This window comes from Carassius carassius, chromosome 22, assembly GCF_963082965.1.
Source record: "Carassius carassius chromosome 22, fCarCar2.1, whole genome shotgun sequence".
Classification (NCBI taxonomy): Eukaryota; Metazoa; Chordata; class Actinopteri; order Cypriniformes; family Cyprinidae; genus Carassius; species Carassius carassius.
In genome coordinates, this window is record NC_081776.1 from 9,874,883 (window position 1) to 9,887,476 (window position 12,594).

General features: G+C 37.9%; 1 protein-coding gene across 1 annotated transcript in view; it reads right to left on the reverse strand.

Moving 5' to 3' along the window:
- LOC132098906 (plexin-A4-like) overlaps window positions 1–12,594 on the reverse strand; it is a 224,646-nt gene that overhangs the window by 51,676 nt on the left and 160,376 nt on the right. The gene's annotated exons all lie outside the window — the stretch shown is intronic.

A 12,594-nucleotide genomic window follows, 5' to 3' on the forward strand; every position in this document is an offset into this window, starting at 1 on the left:
TTAATATTTTTTGGTAACACTTTAGTATAGGGACCAATTCTTACTATTAATTAGTTCCTTATTAGCATGCATATTATTCACATATTGGCTGTTTATTAGTACATATAAAGCACATTATTCTGCATGACCATATTTTGCATTCTTAATCCTTCCCAATACCTAAACTTAACAATTACCATATTAACTATTACTAAGCAGAAAATTAGGAGTTTATTGAGGCAAAAATTGTAGTTAAAATGTGACCTTAAAATAAAGTGTGATTAAAAATACAAATTATACAGCAAGTATTTATATGAACCAAGATACAACATAAGACAATATACAATTTTGTTTAGTAAAAGACCCATCTTGTAATCGTTCATAAAACATTGTGTCTTACACTTAAACATTTTAAAGTTTTACTTGCTTGAATAGTACAACACTGGCTAAAATAGTCTGCTCTGACCGAGTTTTTTTGGCCTGTCATTCCGAGGAATAATCCAGATTGGCTTTATTCAAATCAGTGAAGCAATTTACTACGAATCAGCACAGAGTCCTTATGAGAGGGAGAGAAGTTTATAACGGATGACAGTTGTGACAGGGTTTTCTTCCACTGCAGAAAAGAAGGGGGGAGAGAGAGGTAGGACAGAATCAGAATCAGAATGAGCTTTATTGCCAGGTATGTTTACACATACGAGGAATTTGTTTTCGTGACAGAAGCTCCGCAGTACAACAGAAAAAATGAATGAATGAATTGAAAAGTTAAGAACCCTAACGCGGAGAACTCTGAGAACAGAATGGGAATAATCTGCTGGTGAATGAAAGAGGAAACGAAAGAGATTTAAATGGCAACAATCACCTCTTTCTCTGTGCTTCTGTGCTAAGCAGGTCTAAGATGCATTTAATCAGAATGCCCTCCTTTGTAGCTCCAATCACACAGCCGGAATCCCTTTTCTGCAGCTGATTTAATAAGCATGCTGTGTACTACGTGTTCAATTACACACTCACACACACACACTTATGCTAGGTGGAAGCTATGGGTGGTGTAACATTGAACTCTAAAACGAGAGAGTGTGTAGCATTCTCAGAACGCTGTGGGAGAGACAAACAGTGCAAGTCGCCGGATGATTTGGTGGGGACTGTGCATCCCGCAGTTAGATGCACTTGTCAAAGGCCTTTAACAAAACATCATATCTAACAAATCCCTTTCTGTCTACAGGTAGACTTGGTAAGCATGTAGGCAGTGAAGCCTGTTTAAAGCCTGTTTCTCACCAATAGGGGGCATATGAGGGTTGTCTGTTTGTAATTTCGAGATTACAGGGGCTTTGACATGTTGTGGCTGAAACAAGTCAGTGCTGCTTGTAAGAGCAGGAATATTTCGTATTTAAAAGGGTTATAAAGGAGATGCCTGCTTATGGTGTGAGAGCACTGTAAAAACATTTATGAGCCTTCATTTATGAGCTTGTGTAAAAGGCCCAGAGACAAATACCTGCAGGATGAATAGCAGTATGGTTGTGTATCTCATTCCTTTAATAAATTAAACATTTATTGGATAAATAAAAAGAGTATGAGACTGACCCTATTTACTTTATTCACACTTTCAGTCTTATTGTGAACAATATTTATTTTTAACATAATATTTATTTAATTATCAAATCAATTCCCAGCTGCTATATCCCCCCCCCCCCCCCCGAAATTTCTTTGCATCTGGAAATATTACAAACAATATTATAAATATAAAATAATACATTTCATCTAAAATTGTATACATGTGAAATGACAATATACTGTTTATTTTATCAACATTAATACATTGAATTTGATAATTGACTTCTAAAAGTTAATTGTATTATATTATATTTCCAGTTTCTAGATTTTTCTGGTGTTATGTGTGTCAAGTTCATTAATATTTCTACATGTGTGTACAGTATGTGCATGAGTGTGTGTATGAGTTTATTAAAACCACCTCAGCCCTCTGCAAAAGCTTTTCCATCTGATGAATTGCCGATTTCCTTGATAAGTCATCCAGCGTGCACCTGTCAACACGCGGGAGGTTTGTTTTAATGCCTTATCATTAGTGAAGTAAACCGTTCTATTAGAAGACTAAGGAGTAATTTGTTTCCCTCATTATGTAAATACTGCTCAAACATGGCGAAATGCAGTACTTTGATGAATAATGAACAGGAAATGAAATCACATCAAAGTGATCAAGCAGACGAGAGTTCAGGAGTGGGCACATGCAAAACACTGAGGACGGCCTCCTGGCATCTCGCCTGCCCTCTCTCTTCCTGTTCCCCTCGTGACCCTGCGTTCACTCTGCTCTCTGCCACACTGACCTATACCATTGCATCACCCATGCTATCAGAGGAGAAAATAAACAAATAAATAACTACACACATCAATAAATGAATAAAAACATGTAATTAGTGCATTCAAATTCATTTTACTCACCAGCTTTGTGTTTTGATCGGGGGAAAGACTTGTAGTGAGTTGGCAATGCCACTCTTCACATCAAACCCACAGATATAGAGAGAGAGACAGACTGCAGATGTCTTCAGAAGAAAGCAGCTAACAGAGTCAGCTAGAAGCAGCTAAATTAATAAGTTCTGTTAAAATAATAAATCCCTCAAGGAGTTTTATTCAACAGTTTCACTTGCTGTGCAACTCATAATGGAAAATAGCAGCAACCTCGCTTTGCCAAGACTTATTTATAATGAACACGAGGAAGTACATTTCTCATGTGTGACTGATGACACTGGCCTAGTGGAGTTTAAAGTGTGTGAACTCCCAAGGTCTGACCAGTAGCATGAAGCAAAGACAGCTCTAATAGGACAAACACTGGAGGAGAGCTATACAGAAGCAGGATTCTTAAGAAAGAGACTTTTTTTGAAGTTTTATGAAGTACAGAGTATGTATATGCAAATGCAACAAATGAGGTAATCCAGAAGACCTAATAAAATACACAAAAATCACAAAAAATGTCTTAACATTAAATAAATTAAAAAATCTATACTAAATTGGACCGAGTTACTTAAAGAAACAGAGAGCAAAAAGAAGAGAAAGCAAGAAAGAGAAATGTAAAAGCACTAAGCATGTCATCTCAGTTGATTTCAACATGGTTTGTCATTGACACGTGGCTAAGCTAACAACACAATACTCTAAATAGGCGTAAGATACATATTTTTAGTATTAAATAGAAGCTGAGTTATAATTGGCATTTCTCTCATCTTGCCAAACGCCTCGGTTTTTCTTACACTAAGCTTGTTGCAGTGCATTCTGTGATTGCCGCTTTAGAATTTGGCCAAAATGATTGCAGATATCTTAGGAAGCAGAGTAATTAAGAGCCTACCTTTTACAATAACCTGCGAATTTGAAGTGTTTTAAAATGCTACCACAGTAATTATAGTTTTGATAGAAGAGGAAAAACCTTTTACATTGAAATGCCTACCATTCCTAAGCCAATTCTACTCCAAACATCTCACTGAAATTCCATTATGCGTGAATAAAAAAGCAAAGCCTCAGTACTATATTCGTACTGAGTTCAGCTGCTAGCAGACATACTTTTGAACTCTAGGCAGTTTACTCTCTACATAAAGTAGAGTAACATATTAAGGTTTCTGAAGGATGAGTCAATACATATTTGAATATACACTTAAATAAACATTCATCCCAATGGTTATCAAGCCTGCCTTTCAAATATTTTGGATGGATGAGAGCATCAAAATTGATGAGGAGCAAGGAGGAGAAACTGAGCTGAACTATTGTCTAGTGGCCAGACAGACAAACCCCATCCAAGTTATACATATAGAAAATTAGACACTTTTAAAATGCAGTGATACCCATAGAGAAAGGAAGCGAAGGAGAGCATTGATAAAAGAAGGTGCAGTCACACTGACAAATGGCAGGTTTAAATTTAGAGGCAGCGCTTTGAGCCAGACCCTCAGAGCACCCTGTGAGAGAAGAGCCAGTCATTCACCATCATTATGGAGTGAGCAGAGAAGAGGGATGCAAGGAAAGAGGAAGACATGAAGCAGAGAGCAGGAAGGAGGGGAGAAGAGAGACAGAGGAAGATACTTGTGGAGAGTCATTACACAACCCAGTGGCTCTGACCCAATTATTCCCAGCAGAGACCTCAGGCCCACTGCCCCCCACTGGTCCACAAACCACAGCTGAGTGGAAAATTAGTATAGAGCACCCCGGGAATGACCCCAACACACTGAGGCATGAGACACCAAACATAGAACATGATAGCACAGAAAACATCCACTCACTTAACACCATGTACAAAAAATATAATCCAATATTCATTCCGCATGGGTGGTATATAATCATAAACAAGTTTATATTACGGGTATATATTACATATAGACAAGTATATATCTTTTTTATAAAACTATTTAGTTAATGCAGTAAATTAAATATTCTAAAATAAATGAAAGGTACTTTATCTCTTTTTCTATTTGGAACTTTATGGACACAATTCAAAAGAAAAGATTATTCATGACAAATGAAAAAGTCTGACAACAGTGCAAAAAAAGACAGAATTTGGATTATGTAACAGCTCGGTTTAAAAGGGGTCGCCTTTGTCCATTTGGACCACAAGCCTTTTGACATAATGAAATAAATAAATGCCAAAAGCCATTTTCTAATATAACCTAATTCATAGGCACGTCAATGTCAGCTCAGTAGAGCTGATTGTGTCCTACGGTGCTTCAGGTTGCTACTACAGTTAACTGTTGCTATGTTCAAACGTGTGGTCGTGCGTGCAGTAAAGAGAGCGGCCTCTCGGTTACATCTGACTTCCACTGTGTGGTCAAAAAACCTGAAAATGTTGCAAATTAATGATGACAGTATTTTCATTTTTGTGTAGACTATCGCTTTAATGGTTGTTTGGAAAGACTGCCATGGATTCTTGTACTTTTGCTCAACCATATTTACTTCAGCACTGCCTAATAGCAGCATGACCTCAGAATCTGAGCTGTATTTCTAAACCCTTTCATGTGACTTGAATCCATCTGACTCCAGACTACGGCGCAGCTGGAGAGACACATTACCTATCAAAGTTGCACACACTCCAAACTCGCATGCAATTTCAGGAGCTGTCAAAAACACCTCAGACCGGCTCCTTCATCTCATCTCCCTGCTTTCCCTTTTCCTCCTGGGCCAGGGGACCCATCTTACCCTGCTAATATTAAACAGATTATCTGTCTCCTCCAACACCACTTCCCCTACAGATCTGATCAAACATTGCACATACTAACACCCAATCTGTCTCCTGTGACTGCCTTCTGGCTGTCAGGATACAGCTCAGAGGAACGTTTACAACTCTTTTTCTATATATATATCTTGCTGTTTAGATCGAGCAGACAGATCTTTTTGCTTTCAGCTGCAGGGGTCAACTGAGTTTTCAGCAGAAAGAAATATAGAACATGGAAGACCACTAAGAATGACCGAAAGACAAAGGCAGAGTGGATGTGAAGACATTTAGACAAAGCATTTTAAAAAGGTCACACTCAATAAGACTCGATCTAAGTATGGAGAGTAATTTGAGAGTGTGTGTGCTATAGTTAGAGCGTCTGTCCTCTATCACAAAGGGCAAACAAACGGGTTTTCATGCACCTAAAAGAATGATCCTACAGGTCCCACGTACCCAGAGGAAAAATCAATGTGACGCTCAAATTAGAGAGATCAATCTGATCTGGTTCAACATTTACGAAAACATTTTGCTTCTGTGCCAATGCAAGGTGAATGGCAATTACAAAGAGTCTGTGAACTGGCATATCACATTTCTGGAGCTGTTTAGAAAAGAAAAACATGTATGACATTTGAAACGTGTAAAATTAAGCTACGATGAAGACAGGACTGTGCCTCTTTCTTTATCCTACCTGTGCTGGTTCAAAACCGCACACCTGCTGTGGTGAACACAATGTTCTTGCCATAATTCACAGAGGTGTTTTATCCGACTTCTTTATAGACCATTCAAAGACTTGGAAAATTTTCAAAAGCTATTTTTTACAAGATAAATTTTGAAGCACACTCTAACATCACTTTTTAGTTAGAGAAGGTTTTTGTTGTTAAAGGAGCTCAGAAAGGTTATTGTAAACCTCAAATATAATTTATGTAGCATAAAACGTGCTGAGAAGTTTGATTTACTTCAGTGATTTGATTTGAAATCATTCATTTAAATCAATGGACTCTGAAACAAAAGTCTTTTGTGTAATACAGGTGACACTTACTGTTCCATTTGTTAACTTCATTAATGAAACAATAATAATAATAACAAAAAAAGTCTGAAGCAATTATAATCTTAATGTTATTTTGTACATTACTAATACATTATTAAAATCAAAAGTTGCATCTGATAATATTTAACAGATCAGAGTTTGCATGAGCTAATAAGGAACAGTTATATTTTATTAATGAATGTTAACAGATGAATACATACTGTAACACATGCTCATTGTTTGTTGATGTTAGTTAATATATACATACAAATATTATTATAATTTAATAACTGCCCAGTGGTTTATACTGTATATTAGCATTAGTATAATATAATAATAAATTAATAAAATAGAATTCTGTAATTCTTATGTTGTTGTCACTCCAAAATGTATGACTTTCTTCTGTTAAACACAAAAGATGAAATCTGAATTTCTGAATTAATTTAGGTCTCCATGGAAGGTGGATATTATTATGGTTTGGAATGAGATTATGTACGGTTAATACATAATGATGATTCCTTTAACTTCCTCCACATCTATTTCCTGTCTTTTCAATCAATGCCTGTGCACTCTCTCTTTCTCTCTCAGGTGTGTCTGTCTCCATGTCTAGTTCACACTCTGTCACACCAGGACAGGCCACCCCTCTTGCTGTCTTCTACTCCCTCTCCCCTTTGCATTCTCTCCCTGTGTCTCCTGCTCTTTCTCTGGTGACAGCATGGTGACAGTGAGGGATAGGTTGAGTCGTGTAGGACTGCCTGCGCTCTGAGTAATCTTGCTGACAGTCGTGAGTGTGGCTGTACTTCTGTCCTGATGCTTCCGTCACTTTTGGAGCATGTTTCTTTCTCTCGGCCAGCCGCAAACTCCTCCTCCCAGGCTTTTCAGGAGTTCAACACCAGGGGTGACAGAGCCGGTCCTGCTCCCCCGAGGAGACGCCACTCCCTGCTGGGCACAGTGGGTGCCGTGCATGTTTTGGGTCCAAAACAACTCGGGACTGACTTGACAGGCCCAGGTGGAATGCACTAAGAATAAACTGCCCCTGCTGATAGTACAGTTTATTTGCATTTGCAGTTTACATCATTTTAGAAATGCCACATGCAAAAGTGCTGTAACTACTTAGTGTTCATTGTTAAGAAAAACGGCACTGCCAAAATTTCTTATGTTCCAGATTAATTTGACCCACAACACATAGGACCAATACTGGTAAACCAGGATGTTTTTCTTGAAATTGTGTGACTACATCTCATTTAAGGTAAAGAACATGCCTGCAAAGTGTAGACACTTCTGAATCAAATCTTGAAATTGTTAGCACCGTGCTCTACTGTTTGAGTTTAAAAATGCAATTTTCAAAATGTAATCAATTTAAAATTGAGAAAACTATTTAAAAATGTGTATATTTACATTTTGTGAAAAAAAAAATTCAATTTTAAAAATCACTACTCTCATGTTAACTTTTTTTGTAATGTGTGACAAGTATTAGTTATTTGAATTTATTTTTGTTGTTGTTTTTGTTCTTACTGCACCATCCTGGGACATTCGTACAGACAATAACAATGATTGCTGCTTCTCTCATCATACATTAGAAAATAATGCAGGGGAAGGCCCTGCCAGAGAGAGGACCTTAGAAGCATAAACAAAGCCTTACAATCCAACACACACACACACAGTGGATCAAAGAGAGCTGCATTAAAACCTCTCCCGGTCCAGCCACACAAACATAAGTTCTGGACGACAAGGTAAAACATTTCAGAATGGACCCAAACTTAGATGCATATAAGATTATGAAAATGTACAGTACAGACCAGAACCTTGGACACACCTTATCATTCAAAGAGTTTTCTTTATTTTCATGACTATGAAAATTTTAGATTCACACTGAATGCATCAAAACTATGAATTAACACATGTGGAATTATATACATAACAAAAAAGTGTGAAACAACTGAAAATATGTCATATTCTAGGTTCTTCAAAGTAGCCACCTTTTGCTTTGATTACTGCTTTGCACACTCTTGGCATTCTCTTGATGAGCTTCAAGAGGTAGTCACCTGAAATGGTCTTCCAACAGTCTTGAAGGAGTTCCCTGAGAGATGCTTAGCACTTGTTGGCCCTTTTGCCTTCTGTCTGCGGTCCAGCTCACTCCTAAACCATCTCGATTGGGTTCAGGTCCGGTGACTGTGGAGGCCAGGTCATCTGGCGCAGCACCCCATCACTCTCCTTCTTGGTCAAATTGCCCTTACACAGCCTGGAGGTGTGTTTGGGGTCATTGTTCTGTTGAAAAATAAATTATGGTCCAACTAAACGCAAACCGGATGGAATAGCATGCGCTGCAAGATGCTGTGGTAGCCATGCTGGTTCAGTATGCCTTCAATTTTGAATAAGTCCCCAAAAGTGTCACCAGCAAAGCACCCCCACACCATCACACCTCCTCCTCCATGCTTCACGGTGGGAACCAGGCACGAGAGTCCATCCGTTCACCTTTTCTGCGTCGCACAAAGACACGGTGGTTGGAACCAAAGATCTCAAATTTGGACTCATCAGACCAAAGCACAGATTTCACCTGGTCTAATGTCCATTCCTTGTGTTCTTTAGCCCAAACAAGTCTCTTCTGCTTGTTGCCTTTCTTTAGCAGTGGTTTCCTAGCAGATATTCTACAATGAAGGCCTGATTCACACAGTCTCCTCTTATCAGTTGTTCTAGAGATGTGTCTGCTGCTAGAACTCTGTGTGTCATTGAACTGGTCTCTAATCTGAGCTGCTGTTAACCTGCGATTTCTGAGGCTGGTGACTCGGATGAACTTATGCTCCGCAGCAGAGGTGACTCTTGGTCTTCCTTTCCTGGGGCGGTCCGCATGTGAGCCAGTTTCTTTGTAGCGCTTGATGGTTTTTGTGACTGTACTTGGGGACACTTTCAAAGTTTTCCCAATTTTTCAGACTGACTGACCTTCATTTCTTAAAGTAATGATGGCCACTCGTTTTCCTGTACTTAGCTGCTTTTTTCTTGCCATAATACAAATCCTAACAGTCTATTCAGTAGGACTATCAGCTGTGTATCCACCTGACTTCTGCACAACACAACTAATGGTCCCAACCCCATTTATAAGGCAAGAAATCACACTTATTAAACCTGACAGGGCACACCTGTGAAGTGAAAACCATTTCAGGTGACTACCTCTTGAAGCTCATCAAGAGAATGCCAAGAGTGTGCAAAGCAGTAATCAAAGCAAAAGGTGGCTACTTTGAAGAACCTAGAATATGACATATTTTCAGTTGTTTCACACTTTTTTGTTATGTATATAATTCCACATGTGTTAATTCATAGTTTTGATGCATTCAGTGTGACTTTACAATTTTCATAGTCATTAAAAATAAAGAAAACTCTTTGAATGAGAAGGTGTGTCCAAACATTTGGTCTGTACTGTATTAATGATGAATGTATTTGAGGTCATAGCAGCATTTTCAGAATATAAGACATAATGTACATAAAAATATCAAACTTTATGGGACTTTAAGCAATTTAATTGTGGATGCCATCTGTAAAGTTATTACAGTTTTAAACAATGATCTCATTTCTCATAAAGCCTCAGTAACATGTTGTCAAAGATACTGATGGATAAAGACATACTGATATTCTTGACATGCCCCAAAATAATATCCATCTCATAACCATCCTAATAAAGATACATAAAGATATTATAATGGAGTGTGAATTTGCATCTTTGTCAATCTGCTCCAGTCTCACTCTGTCAGCCTTCTTCAGAAGGAGAGACTGAAATCTGACAGCATTATTTTCCCTGTCTTAATGATGATTTACAGCCTATCCGTCTCCATGCCATTCCAAAGCATCACAATCACTGCTCATTTACACCCTGCAAAATGACTGCCTGCGAAACATTCTGGCAATGTTTCCACGACATTTGTAAAGCAGTCAGGGGAGTTATTCATTGCAGCCCTCGGGAACTAGTGTGATTGTCAAGGATGGATGTAATGTTGTTAAACTGTGGTGAATACGTTTTCCACTCAATGTGGGATTATAAAATCAAACAAATACTATAGACTCCATAGACTGACAGAATGCAAACATCCTTCATTCACGAAATACTATACTGATTACAAAGGCACTTTCATGCATTCTCTTTTGATTTAAAAAAAAAACTATAAATAGTGTAAAAAAAAAACACCCTCTTCTCTCATAAACAAGAATAAAACATCCTTTCCAAGTCAAAGGGGCAGAAAGAGTTCAAATGGGTAAAAATGAAAGCCTTAACAAGTAAATAAACCGCTTCATAAATTACACATCTGAACATTTAAACTTGGGGAGCACCCTCCCTCTCTCCTAGAGTTATTGATTTTTGCCTCTCTGGTCCTGTTTTCCAAGACTAACAGACTCTTCTGGAGATCTTCTGAGTAAACAGAAGTCTGGAGCAGGCGGCTTTGGTCCTCTGTTGACAGAGAGAGGGAAGGTTATCTGAAGGTTGATTGGGAACAACAAACTTGCAGACAGGCTCTTAAACTTTTCTCCCTTGCTATCCAGTCAGACACTCTCATAGCTGTAAAACATATTTTCAAGGTATTGTTGTTGTCTTAGGTTTGTCTTGTAACTCACATTTAGATGAAAGATTCATTGAGACCATTTTGGCACTGGCCATGTTGTATTCAAGACTTCAGATTTCTTTCTTTCTCGCCTCCTCAGCACAACTGAATGCAGCCTTGTAAGCATATTTTAATTCCCTTTTGCATGTAAACTTTTATGGAATCAAGACTTACAATTAGTTTACACTGTTCATCATGACCAGAGGCAAAAGAGCAAAAACCCCAGGGGTATGAGGGTTTGTGTGGTGGTCTAGTCAACAAACTGAAGGTCAGAGCCAAACATCCTCGTAAATATACTTAATTTAGTGACACAATCTTCCCAAGTGGATCACACACAGACTCAAATGGACCCCCTGACCCTTAACCCCTCTGCTCTATTCTCCCCATGTTCAATAGTAGTGCAGGTTGAGCAAATAAGCCCAGTCATCCATCCATCCCTTCAGCGTGTTGTTTTCCTTCTCTCTCTGGTGATTGTGTGGAACTCTGTTGACTTTTACATTCCTCTTGAGGACTGGAGTGATCCGTTTCATCACAGACTCCTGCTCTCTAGCAGTCTAGATTACTATATTGATGCTCTGCTGGCCAACATGTTGTTGTCACTTAACTCAAAACAGCCTTCTGAAACTCTTTTGTGCTTTGTGCCATTAGCCTGTTTCATACTATTTGATGTGTCAGAAAAGTCGTGAGAGACAGAGACAGGAAAAAGAGATAACGATTTCCTTGAGGGATCTGAACAAACCTCTAACCCCAGTGTTAAACTGGTGCCTCAGTGGTTGTGCCACAGGTATGAATCATAACTAAAATCTCCTGTTTTTAAGCCAACATACTCAAATGTTGGAATTTGATTTAGTTCATTTGATACACCTAAAACACACAAAAACTTTGTTTTTGACAAAAAAGATTGTCATTTCTTTCCATAAATAGCCAGATATTCCTCGTCATTTTCCTCAAAAATCCATGGGTAACTATGGTGGCAGGGATTTTGAAACAGAGGAGGAGTAATTGCATGAGTTATCTTTACATTTATTTGGTTAATTTATCATCAATTCCTCTGCATTCCCTGATATACCTTTCACAGTGAGTTACACCAACAAAAGTAAACTGAAGATCAGAGTAGCTAGAAATAGGATCTGCACCTTTCGCCTTTTTACATTATTTTGTGATTTCTGACCTCAAATTAGAGAGGTTTTCCACTGAATCCAGTTTCTTGCATGAAATTTAAGAATCAAACTGCTCGCAAAAGTGCTTTAGAGAAAAACAAGTGTTATTTTACAATTTTATTTATACGAATGGTATTAATTAATGGTATTAATTAATATTTCAAATTACCTTTCATTTTTATATTTTAATTTTAGTTAAATTTTTAGTAATTGCATGTGGTTATTATTATTTTTTAAATATTGAATAATGTATTACTTCAACATATTTTACGCCAGTTAAGGCAACGATTCTAATGGCAATTTTTCATTTAATATTCGCATTTTATTTGAACTCTATTTCAATTAATGATAGAATGATAGATAAAAAGATAGAACTACAGACAGAATGATTGAACAACAGAACGACAGAATGACTGAATGACAGAGCAAACAACAGAACGAACAAAAGAACAAACACAAGAATGAAAACATCCACGACAGACAGACAGACCTGGATATAGACCTCTCAAACTGAAATGATCAAGGTGAGAAGTGTAGTCCATCTGATCTCTGCACTTCTCTATTGATCTGTTTATGGCATCTTTCATCTCTTATTAAAAAGACATCCATACAGTAGCAGTACGACAGAGAATCTCTTTGTGG